This window comes from Oncorhynchus tshawytscha, linkage group LG21 (genome assembly GCF_018296145.1).
Source record: "Oncorhynchus tshawytscha isolate Ot180627B linkage group LG21, Otsh_v2.0, whole genome shotgun sequence".
NCBI classification, from domain to species: Eukaryota; Metazoa; Chordata; class Actinopteri; order Salmoniformes; family Salmonidae; genus Oncorhynchus; species Oncorhynchus tshawytscha.
This window is the reverse complement of record NC_056449.1, coordinates 30,919,376-30,927,162: the sequence shown is the minus strand read 5'-3', so window position 1 is coordinate 30,927,162 and position 7,787 is coordinate 30,919,376.

Below are 7,787 nucleotides of genomic sequence, written 5' to 3'. Positions count from 1 at the left end.
TTGTGATTGTTATTCAGAAGGTTTTGTCTTCACCATTGCATGTTAACTTCACACCCAGTGCTTCCAATTCCTGGATTTCACGTATCAAATGCTCCAATGCTTCTTAGTAAGTGGTGACTTGTATTCGAATGAGGCGGTGATGAACCAATGTGGAGAGGTATATATTCTGGAGTTGGGGAGTATCCTTGTGGTCAAGATTTCCTAATCTAAAGTACACAGTGGTCAATTTGTGCTTGCCTTTTTTAGAACCCAGTGGATTGACAACTTCCAATTCATCTATGTAAAACTGCAGATGGAGGCTCTGCTTTGTTAGGTTGGGATTTGAACAATTCACCGTCTGTAAAGTCTTCTAGAATCTCATCATTATGTGGCTTTTGGTCTTGATTCAAGGTGGTCCAGACCTCTTCATTACTTGCTATTTTTGCAGTATGCTGACCAATGGGATGTATTCAAATGACCTTGTTTTATAACCTTCTTTGTTGCTCAGGGGTACTTCACTTGGTGTAACGCTCTGGGCGTAGTGGGTGTGAAGTCAGGCACAGGAAGCAGAGAGTACAGGGTAGTGCTATTTATTGCACACACCGCGAACATAAGCCACCCCACGAAACACAGGGCGCACACAAAACAAATGCCCCAAACACAGGGACTCAAACAGTCTGGAGAAAAACCCATGAACGAAACACGTCAACATCGAACGTGCTCAGAGCAACACAAACCAATCCCTCACAAAGAGCAGGCGGGCCTACTGGTTAACATAGCCCGACTAATAGCCTACACACAAAACAGGTGAAACCAATAAACAGAAAGGGGAAAAGGGATCAGTGGCATCTAGTAGGCCGGTGACGACGACCGCCGAGCGCCACCCGAACAGGAAGGGGAGCCACCTTCGGTAGGAGTTGTGACACTTGGCCTGACCATTCCCAATTATTTCACACAGTAATGCTCCAGTATCCACTCAGAGCTTGTGCATCTAATGCATTCCTCACCATCTTCATCCACATGTATTTGCTAATTTGTAAGGTGAAACCTGAGGGCATCACTGTAGTGTGTCATAAATGCATCAACAATTGTTCTGTGGTCTTCAACAATGCTATTATGTACCGTAGCTGGGAGGCAGTGTTCTTCCCTGATTTTCAAAATGAAATACAGATATTCTTTTTGAGACCTTCGATTAGCTGCTAAGTGTTGATCTCTGTGGTTTCGGTAGTGTAAGGCTCTACGCTGGTAGACAGGAAGCAGGTACAGGGAGTGAGCATTTAATAACCAACGGACATAAAACAGGACAGCGTCTGGACATGAACAAATAATGACATTAATGCTGACACAGGGAACAAAAGCGGAAGCAGACAGAAATAGGGAAGGTAATCAACAAAGTGAAGGAGTCCAGTTGAGTCCAGTGAGTGCTAATGCGCGGAATGATGGTGACAGGTGTGCGCAATGAAGGGCAGCCTGAGAGGGAGAGTGGGAGCCGGCGTGACAGGTAGATGTGTGACCGATAGGTGATGAAACATCTACAAAGTATTCAGACCCCTAGACTTTTTCCACATCTTGTTACATTACAGCCTTATTCTAAAATTGATTTTAAAAAAAAATCCCTCATCAATCAACACACAATACTCCATAATGACAAAGCAAAAACAGGTTTTTAGAAATTTTGCAAATGTATTAAAAATAAAAAACGGAAATATCACATTAGCATAAGTATTCAGACCCTTTACTCAGTACTTTGTTGAAGCATCTTTGGCAACAATTGCAGCCTCGAGCCTTCTTTGGTATGACGCTACAAGCTTGGTACACCTGTATTTGGGGAGTTTCTCCCATTCTTCTCTGCAGATTCTCTGTCAGGTTGGATGGGGAGCGTCGCTGCACAGCTATTTTCAGGTCTCTCCAGAGATGTTAAATTGGATTCAAGTCCGGGCCACTCAAGGACATTCAGAGACTTGTCCCGAAGATACTCCTGCATTGTCTTTCCTGTGTGCTTAGAGTCGTTGAACATTTCTAGGAACTTTTCTTTCAGCTCATGAAACATGGGACCAACACTTTACATGTTGCGAACTGTTGGAAGGTGAACCTACTGTTGGAAGGTGAACCTACTGTTGGAAGGTGAACCTACTGTTGGAAGGTGAACCTACTGTTGGAAGGTGAACCTACTGTTGGAAGGTGAACCTACTGTTGGAAGGTGAACCTACTGTTGGAAGGTGAACCTTCACCCCAGTCTAAGGTCCTGGGCGCTCTGGAGCATGTTTTCATCAAGGATCTCTGTACTTTGCTCTGTTCATCTTTCCCTTGATCCTGACTAGTCCCCCAGTCCCTGCTGCTGAAACACATCCTCACAGCATGATGCTGCCACCACCATGCTTCACCGTAGGGATGGTGCCAGGTTTCCTCCAGACGTGACACTTGGCATTCAGGCCAAAGAGTTCAATCTTGGTTTCATCAGACCAGAGAATCTTGTTTCTCATGGTCTGAGAGTCCTTTAGGTACCTTTTGGTAAACTCCAAGCAGGCTGTCATGTACCTGTTACTGAGGAGTGGCTTCTGTCTGGCCACTCTACCATCAAGGCCTGATTGGTGGAGTGCTGCAGAGATGGTTGTCCTTCAGGAAGGTTCTCCCATCTCCACAGAGGAACTCTGGAGCTCTGTCAGAGTGACCAAGGAGGTTCTTGGTCACCTCCCTGAGGTGTTTTTGCTTTGTTTTTGCTTTGTCATTATGGAGTATTGTGTGTAGATTGATAAGGAAAACAATTAATTTAATCCATTTTAGAATAAGGCTGTAACATAACAACATGTGGAAAAAGGGAAGGGGTCTGAATACTTTCCCAATGTACTGTATATGTTTTCCAGCACCTATTAAATCCACAGGTAATTATGCAATTTAGTTTGTGCTGGTGATAGAGGCCAATATGTGAGTAGTCTGGACACAGAGAAAGTATGTTTGTTGCAAAGTGGACAATTGAATAGAGTTTGCATTCTTCGGACAGATTGTGAACCTTGGCATGACGGGATGGAATCAGAGATCATTGCAGACATCATCAAGGAACCAGTCTTCCACAGCCACACTCAAATTCAAGTTGACACTAAAAGCAAAAGTGAAGTGCATTAGTGTGGAGGATAAAACAAAACCCATACCACTCTTTCTAGAAAACCACCTGTCCTTCTAATATTTATTTATGGTTGTTCTATAACGAAGCAGAGCTGGTGAAGATGTCTCTCTCTTATTTATCTGACGCCATATTTCTAAGTATGGGACATTATGGGATTCTGCAGTTCCATATTTAAGTGTTGACTCAGATAATATGATGCTCCAAATTGGGCATTAAGTTCTTCTTATATGTCAACCCAAAGTGGCCTATTAAAGTTGTCAATAAAGAGAGTGAGCCTATTTGGTCAGTTAAAGGCTTCTTGATATATAATGAACAAAAATATAAATGCAACATGCAATAATTTCAATGATTTTACTGAGTTACAGTTCATTTAAGGAAGTCAGTCAATTGAAATAAATGTATTAGGCCCTAATCTATGGATTTCACATGACTGGGCAGGGGCGCAGCCATGGGTGGTCCTGGGAGGGCATAGGCCCACCCACCTGGGAGCCAGGCCCACCCACTGGGGAGCCAGGCTGAGGGAATCAGAATAGGTTTTTCACCATAAAAGAGCTTTATTACAGACAGAAATACTCCTCAGTTTCATCAGCTGTCCAGGTGGCTGGTCATAGATGATCCTGCAGGTGAAGAAGCCGGATGTGGAGGTCCTGGGCTTGCGTGGTTATATGTGGTCTGCAGTTGTGAGGCAGATTGGATGTACTGTCAAATTCTCTAAAACAATGTTAGAGGTGGCTTATGGTTGAGAAATTAACATTACATTATCTGAAACAGCTCTGGTGGACATTCCTGCAGTCATCATGCCAATTGCATGCTCCATCAAAACTTGAGACATCGGTGGCATTGTGTTGTATGACAAAACTTCATGTTTTAGAGTGGCCTTTTATTGTCACCAGCACAAGGTGCACTTTGCTAATGATCATGCTGTTTAATCAGCTTCTCAATATACCACACCTGTCAGGTGGAATGATTATCTTAGCATAGGAGAAATGTTCACTAAGAGGGATGTAAACAAATGTAAACAAATTTGTGCAAAACATTTGGGAGAACTAAGCTTTTTTTGCATATGGAACATTTCTGGGATTTTTTATTTCAGCTCATGAAACATGGGATCAACACTTTACATTGTGTTTATATTCTTGTTCAGTATAAATTACAGTTTAATCCTCCCTTCTAAACTCTTGCCTGTAATCTAGCTAGGTTAATTATTGCCCTTTTACTAGTCCAAATAAACTGAGTAATCATTTAGTCTATGGTGTTAAAGGTGAAGGCAGGTATGGACAATGAAACATGCTGATAACGTAATTCAGTTTAGGAGCTATAACCATATTTATAACGTGGCCTACCCCACAATGAGATTTGCAGCTTATCCCAGTTCTTAAACGGGAGATTCATTTGGTTAGTGTATACAGAATGTGAAAGAAACATTTCCATTCCCCTAAGAAACAACTTCTCTTCTCACAAACAACAAGAAGACACAATGACACCAGACATTCACCATTCAGTTAATGTAGGAAAAGACAATGGAATTACACAGAACACACAATGATCACACTGTATTGATTGATTGATTGATTGACTGTAAATACATTCATTCACCATTCAGTTATCATTGGAAAAGACAATGGAATTACACAGAACACACAATGATCACACTGTATTGATTGATTGATTGATTGATTGATTGATTGATTGATTGACTGTAAATACATTCGTTCACCATTCAGTTATCATTGGAAAAGACAAAGGAATTACACAGAACACACCATGATCACACTGCTAATACATCCAAAGATGTAATAGAGGCTAACCTGTTTGTAGATCCATGGTAAGCTTTAAACATTGTCTTGCCTTGGTCTGAAATACAGAGGACAGAACAGGCCACCCCAATACACCAACCTGAAAGACATCAATTAGACACAAACACAACATAAACAACATGAGTATTCAATGCATGTAACTAATCAGATCTGTTTTATGTATTCTTCTTTTTGTCAAATTTAACATAACCTTCATTGGGCCGTCTGTGTGTGTGTGTGTCTTACCTATTCATGTAGGTTGATGCATTGCTCACAGCTCCTGAACTCTCCACCATTTAACTGGATAGGGCCATGATAAGCCAGGTACTAAAGGGAGGGGGAGTGTATCATGGGTTGAAATGAGGACGAACATTTCTCAATATTGAGTAACTTTACTAGCTAGCTAATGTTAGCTAAAACGTACCAACACGTGAACAACAATTACCAGATAACATTACAGGCTATTTAGCATGGCTAGATGATGAAATACGAAGAGTACATTACTTTAGCAGTTTGATTAAGTATTATCTTAGCTAGCAAATAGCTAGGTTCACTCACCTTTCACGTCAATTTGCTGCAAGTCATCTCTTGTCTGTCACATCTCTTCAACCATCTGCGTGCTTCCCGCTTTCAGTTGTCTTTTGACCAATTTGTTTGCAATTTTAATGTTATACAATGGGGGTTTAATCCTGAATATAGATGAGTTAAAACCACATTTCAGCCGGTGTCTATTCCACAATGTCTATTACCACCAGCTAAATCTATGACGTTAAAATGCCTATTTACTCTGTTCCATCTGACTGCACAATCCACTGTCTCATTAGCCCAACCAAGCAATTTTAAGGAAGTCAGTCAATTTAAATAAATGTATTAGACCCTAATCTATGGATTTCACATGACTGGGCAGGGGCGCAGCCAAGGGTGGTCCTGGGAGGGCATAGGCCCACCCACTTGGGAGCCAGGCTGAGGGAATCAGAATAAGTTTTTCACCATAAAAGAGATTTATTAAAGACAGAAATACTCCTCAGTTTCATCAGCTGCCCAGGTGGCTGGTCATAGATGATCCTGCAGGTGAAGAAGCCGGATGTGGAGGTCCTGGGCTTGCGTGGTTATATGTGGTCTGCAGTTGTGAGGCAGATTGGATGAGGCAGATTGGATGTACTGTCAAATTCTCATCTGACTGCACAATCCACTGTCTCATTAGCCCAGCCAAGCAATTTATAAACTTGATCTCCACTGTAAAAAGCATCTAGACATTGTCTCACATTTCTTTTAGACCGACAGGCAGACAGCGTTTCTCAGCCAGTCAAAATCATGAATCAGCTGGCATCATTTTTATGGACATATACATCCAGCTTCAGTTTGAAGTGATTGTGTTAGCTGTGTTGTTGGCTAGCTCCTCTGAACAACAGTGTACTGACAAGTGAGCACATTTGCTATGCCTGGCGAAATCGCACCTCAGCTCATTGTTATGGATGTATCCAGATAAATATCACTAGGGGGCCTCCTGAGTGGCGCAGTAGTCTAAGGCACTGCATCGCAGTGCTAGCTGTGCCACTAGAGATCCTGGTTTGAGTCAAGACTGTCGCAGCCGGCCGTGACCGGGAAACACACGGGGCGGTGAACAATTGGCCCAACGTCGTCCGGGTTAGGGGAGGGTTTGGCCGGCAGGGATGTTCTTGTCCTATCGCACTCTAGCGACTACTGTGGCGGGCCGGGCGCAATGCACGCTGACACGTTAGCCAGGTGTACGGTGTTTCCTCCAACACATTGGTACGGCTGGCTTCGGTGTTAAAGTGGGCATTGTGTCAAGAAGCAGTGCGGCTTTGCAGGGTCGTGTTTCGGAGGACGCACGGCTCTTGACCTTCGCCTCTCCCGAGTCCGTACGGGAGTTTCAGCGATGAGACGAGACTGTAACTACCAATTGCATAGCACGAAATTGGGGAGAAAAAGGGGTAGAAGTACAAATAAAAAATATATTTATATATATATTTTTATAAAAACATACGTCACTAGAAAACAGCTTAAACAAATGAAAATGTACCTACCTTGTTGTTATGCTGGCAAAAAAAATGTATGCGACTGTAAGTTAGTGGTAGTTGGCAAGCAAGGGATAAGAACATTGCCAGCCAGTATGGCAATGGAACATTTAGAACGAACGTCTGGCTTGGGCAGCAAGCCTAGATTTGTGTCGGGACTATATTTTGTGGAAGGATGAAATACAGTAGTATGAATAAATTCATCAAAATAACATTTTTTATGAAAATATGTCAATCATTATTTGAATATGTTGGTAACCCGTTGTATAAATGTGATAATTCCCCTTGAAGACGTTGTTTGGAGGATATATTGGCACGGTTGGCCGCCAGAGACAAACCAATATATCCTCCAAACACCGGCTTCGAGGGCATTATCACTTAAATATGCACCAGCGCCCTTTATTCACGAGCACACTGATGGTTCCAAAATGAACCCCTCTTTTGGAAAGGGTTCTTCAAAGCACCCCTTAAGTCTACAAAGGTTCATCAACGAACTGACGGCAGACTATAGGTTCTTAAATTAACCTTAAGGTTATTTTTTAACCTTATGTTATCTTAAAGGATCCCACAGGAACCTTAAGATACATTTTTTTACCTTAAATTATCCTGAATGATCAAATCAAATGTTATTTGTGACATGCGCCGAACAGAAACGCTTAGTTACAAGCCCTTAACCAACAATGCAGTTGAAGAAATAGAGTTAAGAAAATATTTACTAAATCAAATAAAGTAAAAAAGAAAAGTAACACAATAAAATAACAATACAAGGCTATATACAGGGGATACCGGTATATAGTCAATGTCAATGTGCGAGGGTACAGGTTAGTCAAGGTCATTTGTACATGTAGG